Raw genomic sequence first — 16,270 nt, 5'->3', positions numbered from 1 at the left:
TGGTATAACAGGCTTATTTAATAAGTTACTATAATTTAATGGTACTAAATCTGCCTTCATGCAGATTATAGCCTAGTTATATCAGTGTCCATAATTAGCTACTCTTGTAATACTTCTATTAGTAGTTCATCAGGAATTTCATCCATCCCATTGTAAGCAAGAAGACTGTTCTCTGCAGCTTCTGCTAATTCAGCATCTTCTGTAGCCTCCAAAATGTAAGTATCATCAATGCCGTTATCCCAGTCAGCATCGGGACATGCACCTTTTGACAACACGCTAGCTGATGGTTCATGAGGACCCTTGGTTTCAGCGTTTGCTGTTGTATCTGTTGCAAACTCCTCTTCCTGTAGTTCCAGAGAGGAGGGAGCACAGAGTAGGAAGAAAATTAATCAGACAGAATGTGTGATAATTTCACCAGACAGTTGATCTATACTGAATTAAGGGATTCAGTTCAACAGATACTAAAATGAACACTGGACGGTACTGTCTCCAATGCAGCCGCCATGGGCTCATGATTGCTGCCTCTGTGGCGCGCTCACAGAACTCCAGACTGGAAATGCCTGCAGCTCCTGTGGTACGTTCTTTCCAGAGTACACTGATGGGGCTATAGCAAAGGCAGACTGATATTCTTTAAAAGTGGATAGTCTATAGTCTACCTGAAGGCAAACTGGTATCTGCTAACTTAACAGACTAATTTCTCAATAGGTTTAAAATTAACATGGATTGAAAAGTTTTGAGATAACTGTCAAAGTATGACTGGATTTTGAGTATTAAACAGTATTGTATCAACATGAAAAAAAATAATAATAATAAATTGGTTATATCCTAAACATTTTTATGAAAAAAAGCTTTAGTTTTCACAACAAAAATTTGTTTTACATTTTGCACATCTCTCTACTATCTGGTATAAGTGAAGACAGCTGGTTTCTCCTATCTGCTTCTGTATTCAATCTGTTGTGATATCACATGCCATGTACAGTTGGAACATCCAACTAGCCACTTGTGAGAGAGGAGAATGAAAAAGGTAAATAATGCATTATTACTATTATTTAAAATAGTTTTGACCTTGTGAAAACTCTGAAAAAACTTGGGAGATTTGTAGGAGCCCCTAGAACATGCTTTGAGAACAACTATTTCAAACCCTGATTTCCTTGGCATATTTAGGACATGGGGTAAGGTAGGACAAGATACATTTTATCTAATAGAAGAAATATAAAAGTTAACTAAAACAGGAAAAGAGAGAAAATCATTAATTCCTTTAACAGATCAAAGTCCTTTCAGCTTGTTCAAAGGAAGTTATCAAGAGCCTTCAGCTACAGGTCTCAAGGGCTCCCATCACCTCTTTTTTATTCTGTCAGAAAATCCACCTAGACCAAGCATTTAAACAGGACAGACTTCATCTCTAGAGCATGACTGAGAATGACAGCCAGACAACCTATGACTCAGTGACAGCTAATTTTAAAACCACCTTAAAAAATTCAGGGACAACTGCTTAAAATAATCTTAGCATGGTATAGATGAGAGCTTAAATTAAGTACATACCCACAAAATCCAATTTTCCCACTGCCTTTGTCAGTAATACTTTTCATTCACTATACAAAAGACAATTTTACATAAATATCAACTTATTGATTTTTGTTAAAATGTTAAAATAATTACAAAGTTCATGGCAGAAATGTTAAAATAATCAGAAAGTTTTAATTCATTCAGTAAATACATATTAAACAGCTTCTATGAGTAAGAATGTCAATAACAGGGTAGGTCCAGATGTAGTTTATGCCTTTAAAGGCAATAAGAAAAACAGGATGGATATGATTAGTTACTAATAAAGTAATATAATAAGAGCAATACATAATACTCTTATACATAACTACAGTTTTATAAACCATCATCTTGTCAAAATGCTTGACAAGACTAGGCTCCAATTAGTATTTGCTGACCTGACGAAAGAATGGAAGAGAAGGAATCACTTTTGGCCAGAGTGTCAAGAAAGACAAACCAGAGGTGACATCATCTGACAATGGCGCTGAGGACAGATTTTTAAAATATAGGGACCAATGGAAGGAGACTGGAAATAAGAGAGCATAACATTCTAAACAGAGGGAACACAGCGAATAGGGTACAGAGGCAAGACAGTTCAGATCTGCAGTTTTTGAGAAACTGCGAAAATGTAGAGTGGCTAAAATCAAAGACACATTGAGAAAAGCTTGAGACAGGCACTGGAAGGCATCTGCGCTGTGTGGTCCAGGAAGGCATCCATAAGTAATGACCACGTGTTTTCCTCTGCTTTGTGTATTAAATACTCAGATGTCCGAGAGGAACACCATGGAATACCATTTATTGGGTCACAAGGTTAAATGTGCTTATAAATACCCTAATGTTCTGAATTTTTAGATTAACTTAAAACACTGTACAATGGAATTAAATATTTATACTCTCTCCAATTAGATCCTATTTAGGTCTCATACATCTACGGATGTCATTGAAAATGACTGACCTTTGAAAATGTAAAAAAATTTATTTAATCTATTACACAGTTTTGTGAATCATTATATAATAGTTGTGTCTTATGAATTCTTTGGTTTAGAATAATATTCCACTGATGAAGTTTAAACCTGCTTAACTTTTTATTTTAAAATATAAGTAGTTCATTCTAGAACTATAAGCTGTTTACTGTTTTAGGCTCAAAGCAAAAAGGCTTTTACAACTTTTTAATAATACGAATTTTCTCAACAAAGACTATGCTGCATTTTAAATGAGGTTTAGACTAATGACATTCACACTCAAAAACTAAGTGATTAATGTTTTAAAGCATGTTTCAGATTGCGTTTGGTTTGAAAATTAACAATGTACAATTCTGTTTAAAAAAATGACACTTATGGATAAGAAAAAGAGCCATTTTTCCCTTGAAATGAAGACTCAACTTGCAACCTACTGGCAAGAGATTTCCTATCCTGTTTTCTTCAGAAAATACATTGCATTACTGATTAATCCACACCTGTTGTGTACCAAATTTTGGCATACCAAAATAATGAGATGCTTGTGACCATAAAACTATTTTACTAATAAAGTGATCTTCTAAAAGAACAAGGGCATAAAATTCATAATAAATACCAAATAATTACTACAGTTAATATTTGGGAGAGTCATAAAGAAAACTAAACTCTAAAAGAAACATATTTCTTGGGAAACAAAAGTTCACAGCAAAAATTTAAAGGCTGATAACATTCACAATTCTAAGGAGAAAACAAATAAAAAAGAGCTCGGCTAGGTTTCTAGGTAACTCATACCGATTAAATGTCTTTCCCAGAAGATGCTTCAAAACACAGTGAGTAAGCATTTTAACTAAAACAATTAATATTCACTCTGCAAAGTCATGGCCAAATCAGGTTAGTTAAATTCACTCTCAGAAGAAACAAAGTCCTTTAAAACTGCTCCAAGTTGAAAAGTGATGTGTCATGATAAAATTCTGACAGAAATAAACTATTTTTAAAACCAAAGATAATTGTTTTTAATTCTTCAGAGAATAATGACCCAGAACTGTTAGTACATGGGAAAGAAAAAAAAAAAAACCTCTGAGACTGTGCAACTAGAGTGCTCACATGTAGCTTCATCAAAGATCTCCAAAAACAAATACTCTGCATGTGCAGCGCTCAGCTCTTCAACCATGGACCCACGGCTTGGGACAACAAAGCCTCCTACATTAAATGTGAGCCAAACTTGGAAATCTCTTTTGAAAACTCAAGCTTGGCCTTTAATTAAAGATCTAAGCAATGTTTCCTCTAACCAACTTGGCAGACCTAGCAAACAAACTACACAAACAAAGCCTTCTGCTTACTCCAATCTTTTCACTATACAGTATTCTTAGAACAAAAATCTACACACAGGAACTAGGTCATTCAGCTCAGTTCAAAGGTAATAAGGGCTGTCATTTTTCCAACCTATTATTTCTCCTTTGAGACAAGGCATCTCTCTCTGAAGTTTCCTCTTTAAAAGGCTTGATCATTTCTCATCACATTGGTTAACATATTGGCATATTAACAGAAAGTCCTCAGGCTCACTCAACACAAAGTTTCTAACAAGAACTTCAAGAAAAGACTTAACTCCTATCTAGCTCTCAAGGTGCCCAAACGGCTCCCATTTGGATTTTGTTAGATAAGTAAAAAAAATTCACCTTTACTAACATGATATAGTTCCTAAAACCCTCTACCACAAAACACAGAATACACAAAACTCAACGAATGTAATAGATTATATACTCTTTTACTTGATTTCTCTGCATCCCACATATCTAAAATTAAACTGCAATAAAGCATTCAAGAAATCCTTGTAATTCTACATATGTAAGAGAGTATATACCATATGATATATACATTTTACCAAACACACAAAGAATACACCTGGGGAACACTTTTTCCAAATTCAACAACTTAAGACTTTTAACCACCTAGAGCACTTGAAATCACAGATATTAAAAATACAACCATGAAAACTCTTCACAGAATTTTTATAAATACAAGTTCTAGAAAACACTTTCAGTGGAGATCTTAATTATCTAAGAAGTATACCTTAGTCGTCTCAAACGCCCTCAATTCCTTCAATACCCTAGTTCTTTTCTTAATGGAAAAGCTGCAAACAACATTTCTTCTCCTTGCTATTCATACTTTGGGACAAATCATTCCTGACCCATAGGTCAGGATTTCCCATTGCTTTAAATACACAGTTTTGTAGCAATATCTCACTAGGATCCTTGCTCTTGGGAAAGGAATCTATCACCATTTTTTTAGCCTTAGAATGTGCATTATTTTTTTTTTTCTTTTTTTTTTTTTTATTATTATTATTATTTTTTTCCAGTGGGTTTTGTCATACATTGATATGATATGCATTATTTTTTTTAACACAGATTCACAGAATAGGATTCCACAAAGCCAGCAAGCAATCTTTCAAAGTCTTGCCTTACATTAATTACTGTTTTCAAGTTTTATCAAGAGGACAGTCACTCAGAAAACAGGATACATTAACCCTTAAATTTAACTCTATGGGGGTAAGACAGGTAATGTTTATTACCAATATTTTGATACCATAGATAAGTAAGGTGGGAAAAGGCTACATTCCTCCCTCATCTTATCACTGATAATGTGCTTCTTTTAAACTGGACTTCTCTGGGAAAACCGATCACAGTCTCTCTCCCTCTCTGTCTCTCTCTCTCTCAAACACACACACAAAATGGATTCTGAAGAATACAGAAAAGTTTGCTTTAGATCACGGGATGTGGAGCCAAATGTGCAAAAAGGCAGTTCACAGCTGTAGGAAGAAAACAGAGTCAGATATGGAAGTAATAATGTGTAAGCCACCAATGAGCATAGCTGGATAATTTTAAGCACATAATAAAATGCTCAGCATGTTTTAACCAACGGTGCTTTGACAGTGCATGTGACAGTGTGGCTGCCAAGATGCAAAAACTCTTTGGAAATGAGAACTTGTGCTTCAGATTGACAGGTTACCTATGCTTCTTCCTTTGACAGCAGAGCCCAGGGCATGAAAGATCTGGGACTGTGCAGCCAGCAAGCCCCATCATGAACATGTAATGGATCTCTTTGTCTCAAAGAAGCTCCTTCTGTGTGGGGACATGAGCAGCAGCTAACTCAAAGTACCACAGGAACACAGATCCACCTTTCTCAATTCTCAAAATCTGAATTGTTTGCAAAGTGAATATTTTTATAACTCATTTGGTTGCAAATTCTAATCCAACCTGAACCTAAGAGTGTTTTAATGGTTCTTTATAACTCATTTGATGGCAAAAACCTCACCTGAACGGATGTGAGAATATTTAGTCCTTATTTACTACCTGGAGTGTGACTCCACTTGTTTCAGTGAAGAAATACTATTGTGTGATTAGAGACTGGTGTCTCAGACATCACTAGGGTGTTATATGTATGTATGTAAAAATATAAAATGTATTACCTTTCTAAAATCTGAAAAATTGTGAATTCTAACATACATTTGTTACCAAGAGATTTGGATAAAGGATTCTAGATCCATTATTCTTATTAACATCACAGCTAATCATGTTACAACACGAAGTCTGAATATGATACTCTCCTGCTAGATTCTCTCCAATGGTTTTCTGTCTCCACAATAGTCTATGACAGCAGCCCCGACCATTTTGGTACTGGGGACAGGTTTCAAGGAAGACAATTTTTCCATGGACTAGGGATGAGGGGGATGGTTCAAGTGCATCACATTTACTGTGCACTTTATTTCTATTATTATTACACCAGAAATAAATATAATTTATTTCTATTATTATAACATCAGCCATCACATCTCAGAGGTCGGGGACCCCTGATCTACAAAACTGCTATGCAAAGAAGACCCCAACACTGACATCACCTGGTAAGCCACTAAAAATGCAGAACTGCAAGAGCCAACTCTCATCTCTGAATCAGAATCTGCAGTTTCACAAGATCCCCAGGTGGTGTGCATGCACCTGAATGCCCAGAAGCACTGACCTCTAAGACCCTAGCTGATCTGTCCCCCTTATTTTATAGAGTTCATCTCCTATTTCTCTCCCCCTCACCCACTCTTGGGACAGTCTCTCTGGTTTCCCTTCATCAAACACACAAGGAAACTCCCACCTGCTGCTCCCTGGGACCGGAATGCTCTCCCCAAAAGAATCTCTGTTGACTTGCTCCTTCACCTGCTTCAGTTCTTTCCTCAAAAGTCACCCTCTAAGTGATGCCTTCCCTGTCACCCTAACTAAAATGCTCAAATCCCCCTGACAATTCATATTCTTTTCTGTTTTCATTGGTTGTCATTGTCTTCTTTCTCTTTAGTCCATATCAATACCTAAAATAGTAACATTTTGCCAAATTGTGTTGGTTTTTGTCTGTCTCTTTCCACTAGAATGTAAACTTCAAGAAGGCAGGGATTCTTTTGCCTGTTTTTCACAGTGTTTTATCCTTAATGCCTAGAACAGCAATTCCCGGTGTGGTCTGTAGACCTCTGTGGATCACTGAGGCTCTTTTAGGGGGTACACAAGGTCAAGACTATTTTCATAATTATACTAAGAAAGGTGCCTTTTTCACTGTACTGACGTCTACACTGGTAGTGCCAAAGCTCTGGGGGGGTAGAAGAGCTGGTGCTTCAGCACAGAACAATGCAGGGGCACCAAACTACATCAGAGTCTTCAAAAAGAATTTAGTTTCACTTGGGAATATCCCTGAACACTTGCTTCTTCAATCTTGACCCCTGTGTACATGCCTTTGTGATGAAACGTGAAGTACGCATAGGGTATATCTGCTGCTCACTGCAGTGTGATGCTGTCTTGAGGAAAAGTACACGTGAGATCATACAAGTTGTGACCTGGACTAGCTGTAATTTTCATAGACACCATTTCACTGGAAAGAATGACTAACAAACTATGACTATTCAGACTTGGGTATTAGGCATCTATTTTCTTCAAAATGAACAATGTGAGCTTGTCACTTTTAGGAAAATAAAGCAGAAGAGTCATAAAAATCCAAGCCTTCAAATGAAAATGAGAGTTTGGGGAAGTTGGCGTTAAAATTTAAAGACTTCTGTGATGAGATCAAGGGATATTAAAGACTGTGATTTATTACTAAATTGTACAGTGAAATCAAGCATGTATCCAGTGATACTTTTTAAGTTGTTTGTCTTTATACTTAAGAAATGTCTCTTAATAGTAGGTTTCCCTGGTGGCTCAGATGGTAAAGAATCTGTCTGCAATGCAGGAGACCTGTGTTCAATCCCTGGGTCAGGAAGGTCCCCTGGAGAAGGAAATGGCAACCCACTCCAGTATTCTTGCCAGGAGAATCCCAAGGACAGAGGAAGCTGGCAGGCTATAGTCCATGGGGTTGCAAACAGTCAGACACAACTGAGCGACCATCACTCACTCACTCACAATGAAATGGGTTAACTTTTGGAAGATTTGTATAACTCAAAGAGCAAATATTTTTGAAAAGACAAGTGCATGTCTTTTCAAAATCTCACACAGGTAAAAGATCCAATCAAAGCACAAGACAGGACAGCAGAATGCAATGTAACAAGAGTACATAATGTTCACTGACATGGTTTCAAAGTTACAACTGACCTTTATTTACAAACTATCACTCATTATGTTTTATAGTCAAATCAAAGAATATCTATACCTATTTGAAAAGATTATTAAAATACTCCCCTTTTCAATTACATATCTATTATGAGGCCAGATTTTCTTAATACACTCCAATCAAAACATATTACAACAGATGACAGCAGGTATGGGCTTTCTACTTTTAAGCTAGACATCAAAAACCTGTAAAAGTGTAAAAGAATGCCACTCTTCCTAGAGCCAGACATCCCGGAATGTGAACTCAAGTGGGCCTTAGGAAGCATCACTACGCATAAAGCTAGTGGAAGTGATGGAATTCCAGTTGAGCTACTTTAAATCCTGATAGATGACGCTGTGAAAGTGCTGCACTCAATATGCCAGCAAATCTGGAAAACTCAGCAGTGGCCACAGGACTGGAAAAGTTCAGTTTTCATTCCAATCCCAAAGAAAGGAAATGCCAAAGAATGCTCAAACTACTGCACAATTGCATTCATCTCACATGCTAGTAAAGTAATGCTTAAAATTCTCCAAGCCAGGCTTCAGCAATATGTGAACCGTGAACTTCCAGATGAACCGTGAACTTCAAGCTGGTTTTAGAAAAGGCAGAGGAGCCAGAGATCAAATTGCCAACATCCGCTGGATCATCAAAAAAGCGAGAGAGTTCCAGAAAAACATCTACTTCTGCTTTATTGACTATGCCAAAGTCTTTGATTGTGTGGATCACAATAAACTGTGGAAAAATTCTGAAAGAGATGGGAATACCAGACCACCTGACCTGCCTCTTGAGAAACCTGTATGCAGGTCAGGAAGCAACAGAGCTGGACATGGAACAACAAACTGGTTCCAAATAGGAAAAGGAGTATGTCAAGGCTGTCTATTGTCTCCCTGCTTATTTAACTTCTATGCAGAGTACATCATGAGAAACGCTGGGCTGGAGGAAGCACAAACTGGAATCAAGATTGCCAGGAGAAATATCAATAACCTCAGATATGCAGATGACACCACCCTTATGGCAGAAAGTGAAGAGGAACTAAAGAGCCTCTTGAGGAAACGGAGAGAGGAAAGTGAAAATGTTGGCTTAAAGCTCAACATTCAGAAAACTAAGATCATGGCATCCGGTCCCATCACTTCACGGCAAATAGATGGGGAAACAGTGGACACAGTGCCTGACTTTATTTTTCTGGGCTCCAAAATCACTGCAGATGGTGACTGCAGCCATGAAATTAAAAGACGCTTACTCTTTGGAAGGAAAGTTATGACCAGCCTAGACAGAATATTAAAAAGCAGAGACATTACTTTACCAACAAAGGTCTTTTTCCAGTAGTCATGTATGGATGTGAGAGTTGGACTAGAAAGAAAGCTGAGCACTGAAGAAATGATGCTTTTGAACTGTGGTGTTGGAGAAGACTCTTGAGAGTCCCTTGGACTGCAAGGAGATCCAACCAGTCCATCCTAAAGGAGATCAGTCCTGGGTGTTCGCTGGAGGGACTGATGTTGAAGCTGAAACTCCAATACTTTGGCTACCTGATGAGAAAAGCTGACTCATTTGAAAAGACCCTGATACTGGGAAAGATTGAGGGCAGGAGGAGAAGGGGACGACAGGGGATGAGATGGTTGGATGGCATCACTGACTCAATGGACATGCATTTGGGTGGACTCCAGGAGTTGGTGATGGACAGGGAGGCCTGGCGGGCTGTGGTTCGTGAGGTCGCAAAGAGTTGGACACGACTGAGTGACTGAACTTGAAGATACTGAACTTCTCAGTATCTTAAAAATAGTGTTTTTTTGGTAAAATTTTATATATGCTAACATGTAATATACTCTTATTTTTAAACCAAAAGATAATTTTTTAATTTGTTTTATTTTCAAATATAGTAAATGGATATATATATAACCCACATAAACAAATGTTCCTCAATAATGTTTAAGTATGTAAATGGGTCCTGACATTAAAAAGTCTGAGAACCACTGGCTGAAACTATAACTAGTAAATAGTAGTAAGTTTTGTTCCCTTGAATTCTTAACAACGTGCTGGGCTCCTGTTAAATACTTTTACATTTATTTATGCCTCCCAACAACCTTATAAAGGAAGTAGTATTGCTATCACCATTTGACAGGTGAGAAAACTAGTACTTGAAAAAGATCAAGGCAGTTGTTTAAAGTCACAAATAGCGGTCAATATTAGGTGGCTTCTGATTTCACGTTCCTAACCATTACTGATACTGAAATAAAGGCATGCTGGGTTAGAAACAAGGCAAACAGTGCAAAGCCTGGTGACAACTTTAAAAATATCAAAGCATAAGCAGCAGCCAAAATACAAAGCCAAATGTGTGGGGATTGAAGAAAGGCAATCCAAGGAGGTTCATATGAGTAGAAGAAAGAACAGAACAACTTTTCAGAGGCAGAATCAGATGTTTGAGAAAGTATTTCAAGTATAGCTCACAAGATTACAACTACCACCACTAGGCTGAGGAACAGACAATAAAAACCCTAAGATGTCTATTCAGCTTTGAGACCAGCTTCCAAGGATGGTACAGACAAGCTGATATCCCCTTATGGTCAGGTTCATTCATGATGCTGCTGAAGTCTTCTTGCTGCAGTTGATCTCCTTATTATCTCAAACTTGACTATAACTTTCAATGAAATGTTTCAGATATTCATTAATGTTTCAGAGAGTCATTACATCTACCCACCTCAAGAAGTGCGTCATCTGCTGCCCACCGTAGGGTGATATCCTGAAGCTTCATCATTCTGACTGGATTAGTGACAAGAAGTGCATTTAATGTCTGCATTTTATAAAGGACTCCTGTAAGGTCAAGAACAGTAATTCCTTTCCAACTTCAAACTATCCTAAGCTAAAATTTCCTGGTAGAATATACATTCCACAGTCTTGAAGCTTCTACATCTTACAATATTTAAACCATGATTCACTGCCTGGGTAAGGAGGGAGGAAGGAGATGAAGTGGGTGGCAAAACAAGAAGCCTAGTTTTAGCAAAGCACCATTCAGACAAATACTGGAATTTAGAGTGCAGGAAGCAGAGTGAGATCTCAGAACCATTCTCACTCCATTGAGAGGGAGGCCAAACGTCAGGCTAGAGAGGTTCAGTGCTGAGACTGTCAGGAATTAGGCTGTATAACTCTATCAGAAAAAAATTCTGACTCAACTATGCATATAGAAGGCCAGAAATGGAAAATATAACCTCTTGATATGTATAATATCCACAGTAATGGAAACAATGAATATATAAGTGTAGCCTCAAAACTTTGAATGAGGGAGATTCTGAAAAGATCTGATATACAAGGAATGATAAATGATATCTGACATTCTCTTTCTGGAGTCTTATTTTCTTTTTGTATCAGTGAATATAAAAAGAAAATTATGAAGGCATTTCATAGCTTCACTAGTGACCAGAATTACCCTAACACTATTTCTGCCTGGAACCCTTCAGTTCCTCAACCACAAATTCTTCTACATGGGGTCAAAGTTCTCAACAAAAATCTAAGTTTTAGAAAGAGAATGCTAGGTGAAAATGATCATGTTCACTGGTATTTTCCAGAGCTGAGAGGGCTATCAGCCAATCACCATGCCTCCGTTCCACCACAGCTCATGCTCTGACACATGGCATATGGAACTACAGTGACTCAACATTTTGCTAGATCATAAAACAGAAAACACGTATATGAAACACATTTATTTGTGCTTTAGATTCCTCAGTGTTCTGCAGTCTTCTTGCATGACAGTGAAAGTGAAAAAGTGAAAGTTGCTCAGTCATGTCTGACTCTTTGCGACCCCATGGACTGTAGTCCATGGAATTCTCCAGGCCAGAATACTGAAGTGGGTAGCCATTCCCTCCTCCAAGGAATCTTCCCAACCCAGGGAGCGAACTCAGGTCTCCTGCATTGCAAGCAGCTTCTTTACCAACTGAGCCACAAGGGAAGCCCTCTTGCACGACAGTAATACACCAACTTGGGCCACTCAAAGCCAATCACAAGACACAAATTTCTTAAGAAGGCCAAAAACCTGGAGCAGAGGCTGACAGTACATCCAACAAGGTCAAAAAAATTAATGACAGAAACAATGTTCTGGGATATGTCTTTATAAACGTATCAAACCAGCTTAAGAACAAGGATGCCCGAGTCTTTACCACTGGGTTCTTAGGAAGAAGATGAATGATACACCGTGTGCCAGGCCAGCGAGAGTTTCAGGACTGACTGTGAGGACCTGCCTCACTCTTTGCTACCAGGTTTAGCAGTGCAGGGCAGTTGTCACAAGTGTGGGCTCCGGGGGTTTGGAAACCTGCTGCTAGTAGCACTTACTAACTGTGAATCACCTTGGGCAAGTCAACTGGATAAATTAGTCATTATTATTATTAACAAAAAAGTTTTAACTTGATTCCTTAGGTACTTTATATTAAAGAAATCTCCAGGGAAAGAAACATAGATATCACTAGTAAGACATCTTAAAGACATTCTTCAGAACACATTATATGCCATAATCTAAGCCATTATAGAGTAACATTCTTTTTTTGTCATTCTGCAATGAGCATTTCCCACACTACTAAGCATTTTCTGTAGAAATAATGGCAAACAGTTTAATAAAAGGGACTATTTGATGTAGTCAAAGCTGTCTAATTCGATTTCAGTCAACATTTATCTGACAAGATTTCAACTCTCATGCATATGACAACTGTAGATAGCATATATATAAAACAATATATGGCAATCCAACAATTGTACATATCTATATGAATATACATACATACATGTATATATAAAACATCAAGCATGAGACAGGGAACAGAGGGAAAATAGGTACTGGTTAAAACCTTAAGAAGAAATATGAGTTAAAAGCAGTACAAGAGATTTCTTCTAGGAAAATAGCTAGAGCTCAAAGAAGTCCTACCAGCTCTACTGGGAAGTGAGGACTACCATGCTAATACCTGGAAGTCTCTCAAACTACCCTACTTTAAAGAATGTTCCAAAATGTCCTTATTTAAAAGACATCAATTCTTTTTTCCCCCAATTATACTTCAGAACTCAGAAAGAATGCTGTGTTAATGTTCAACATACTTCGGACATGAAATGTTATAGTCCAACAGTTCTACCAAAATGAAAAACAAGATGATCAGTTTATTTAAGATATCTAAATAGTTTTCCTTTGTTTAACTCCAGACTTGATGCACTTTCTAGTAAGCAATATCATGTTATTCAAAAAGCAGACTGAGTGATTTATGTCATGCAGCTGTGAACAAGCATTTTGTTTAAAGTACTGTCTGCATGCTTTACTGCACTAACATTGTTAGAATGCCCTCAAGGATGCTGAATACTAGGAACTGGAGAACAAAAGGTCATTGTCACTGGAAAATGAGAAAAGACTTATCAGATTCAAACCAGCATTTACACAGAGAAATGACAGCAATGGAAAACATTTTCATGTGCCTTTATCAGTCTGTAATTATTTATCTCTAACCAGACTTTAAATTCTTATATCATAACAAAAATAAATGAATTTTTACAGTTCACAAGTGACAAACCAAACTCTGTCTTCTCATAAATTTTTAAATATTTAGCATATTCTGGAAAGTCATTGCAAATATGCTAGTAGTAAATGACTTCCCAGCAACCATGAAATGCCAAAAATAGAGGTAAAGTAATATAAATCTCACTCATATCATTAATACCGACACATACATGAGACTGGCTTCTTTCATGTATATAATATATATATATATATATATATATGGGAAGTAAACATCATGCAAAATGCCAGACTGGATGAAGCACAAGCTGGAATCAAGACTGACGGGAGAAATATCAATGACCTCAGTTACTCAGATAACACCACTTTTATGGCAGAAAGCGAAGAGGAACTAAACAGCCTCTTGACAAAGGAGAAAGAGGAAGAGTCAAAAAGCTGGCTTAAAACTCAACATTCAAAAAACTAAGATCATGACATCTGGCCCCACCACTTCATGGCAAATAGATGGGGAAACAATGGAAACAGTGACAGACTTTATTTTCTTGGGCTCCAAAATCACTGTAGATGGTGAGTGAGCCATGAAATTAAAAGGACTGCTCCTTGGAAGAAAAGCTATGACAAACCTAGACAGCATATTAAAAAGCAGAGACATTACTTTGTCAACAAAGGTCCATCTAGTCAAAGCTATGGTTTTTCCCGTAGTCATGTATGGATGTGAAAGTTGAACAATAAGGAAAGCTGAGCGCCAAAGAATTGATGCTTTTGAACTGTGGTGTTGGAGAAGACTCTTGAGAGTCCCTTGGACTGCAAGGAGATCCAACCAGTCAATCCTAAAGGAAATCAGTCCTGAGTGTTCATTGGAAAGACTGATGCTCAAGCTCCAATACTTTGGCCACCCAATGCAAAGAACTGACTTATTGGAAAAGACCCTGATGCTGAGAAAGACTGAAGGCTGGAGAAGAAGGGGACAACAGATGGTTGGATGGCATCACCGACTCGATGGATGTGAGTTTGAGCAAGCTCCAGGAGTTGGTGATGGACACTGGAGTGCTGCAGTCCATGGGGTCTCAAAGAGTTGGACGTGACTGAGTGACCGAACTGGACTGGAAACAATTTCAGGAAACTTGAATTCTCATACAAAACATATGCCTGTAATTTTAGAGAAAATGTTCTTGGTCTTCTATGTAAACAGGCCGTAAGAAATGATAAAAATGACACAGAACATATTGACATAAGCTGGATCGCCCACTGGGGTTAACTATTAAACTCACCTAATACATAACAAAAATAATTTCTCAATTTTATTGGTAAATGTAATATTTTCTGAAAGCATGATAAGTTCAAAAAAAAAAAAAAAAAACCTGATGGCAAACAATGCATATTATTAAATTCACCATTTTATTCCTTTATTGCTGCTGCTGCTGCTAAGTCGCTTCAGTCGTGTCCGACTCTGTGCGATCCAATAGACAGCAGCCCACCATACTCTGCCGTCCCTGGGATTCTCCAGGCAAAAACACTGGAGTGGGTTGCCATTTCCTTCTCCATTATTCCTCTATTGCTCAGCAGTAAAATGCTGATACAGTCAGAAGCAAGCTAAACTAATAATTTAAGAATATGTATTTATAGTATAAATGCAAGTGTCCCCACTAAAAGGAAAGCCTATTAAGGGGGAAATGGTTCTTTTTTCATCTCTTTGGGAGCCAAATTTTCATTTCTGTGATTTATTTCCTCGATTTTTTTTACTTTGAAAATATCCAAACCTACAAAAAAGCTGAAAGAACAGTATGGAAACACTATTGCATCTTTCATTTAAATTGACTAATTGTTAAACATTCTGCCCCTCCATTATCTCCTTCTCCCACTTCTCTCTATATATACCTTCCCAAAGCAACTTCAGAGTAAGCCACAGCATGTATCTCTTAAAAATAAAAAAATTTTCCTACCCAACCACAATATCATTATCACATAAAATAAATTAACCCTCTGTGAGCCAGGAAAAAAGTCAATACTTTACTATCCAGGTTCATGAAACTTTACTTTTCTACATTTAAGTCCCTGTATGAAAAATTTATAGACGTAAGAATAAAAGGATGGTAGAAAAACAACATATTGGAAGTTTAATAAACATTTAAACATGCAAGCCCAAATTTTATTCCATATTTTTCTCTTTTGAAAATGATGTGGCCAAAACAGGCAGCATTCTTTCAATGTAGCCAACTGCTCACCAACTGTTGTGCATGAACCTGTGATATACCCTCTTTGTAAGTACCAATTCCAGGTTTCATGTCTAATGGATTATAGCTTACCACAGCTCTGGTTCTTCTTGCACTTACACTGTCAAAGTGCAATAAAGATTTCACATTTCAGAACCATTTTGTTTATGTCCTAGCTTATGATTTCTGGTTTTTCCTCTTGCACTTGCATATTCAAAACGTAACACTTTTGAAAACCTGGACAGCTCAAACATTTTGTCAAAGAGAAGAGAGCCATCTTCTTTGCTCCATGACTGCAAAACATTCTGGTATTTAGGTTTACAGAAACTCATTAAAATGGCCAAGCCAATAAATCTGTTCACTTCTAAATCACTTATTTCCTTCCTGTCACTTTTATAAACACATCTGCCTTAGGTACCTGTCCACTTAAGAACTATATCAGGCATACTGTGGTTCAAAAATAT

The 16,270-nt window shown here is 37.4% G+C and overlaps 1 protein-coding gene across 1 annotated transcript in view; it reads right to left on the bottom strand.

Moving 5' to 3' along the window:
• Positions 1–16,270, bottom strand: part of CHN1 (chimerin 1) — a 199,608-nt gene that overhangs the window by 157,789 nt on the left and 25,549 nt on the right. The window lies entirely within an intron of this gene.

The sequence above is a fragment of the Dama dama genome, chromosome 33, assembly GCF_033118175.1.
Source record: "Dama dama isolate Ldn47 chromosome 33, ASM3311817v1, whole genome shotgun sequence".
NCBI classification, from domain to species: domain Eukaryota; kingdom Metazoa; phylum Chordata; class Mammalia; order Artiodactyla; family Cervidae; genus Dama; species Dama dama.
This window is presented reverse-complemented; position numbering and strand designations above follow the sequence as displayed.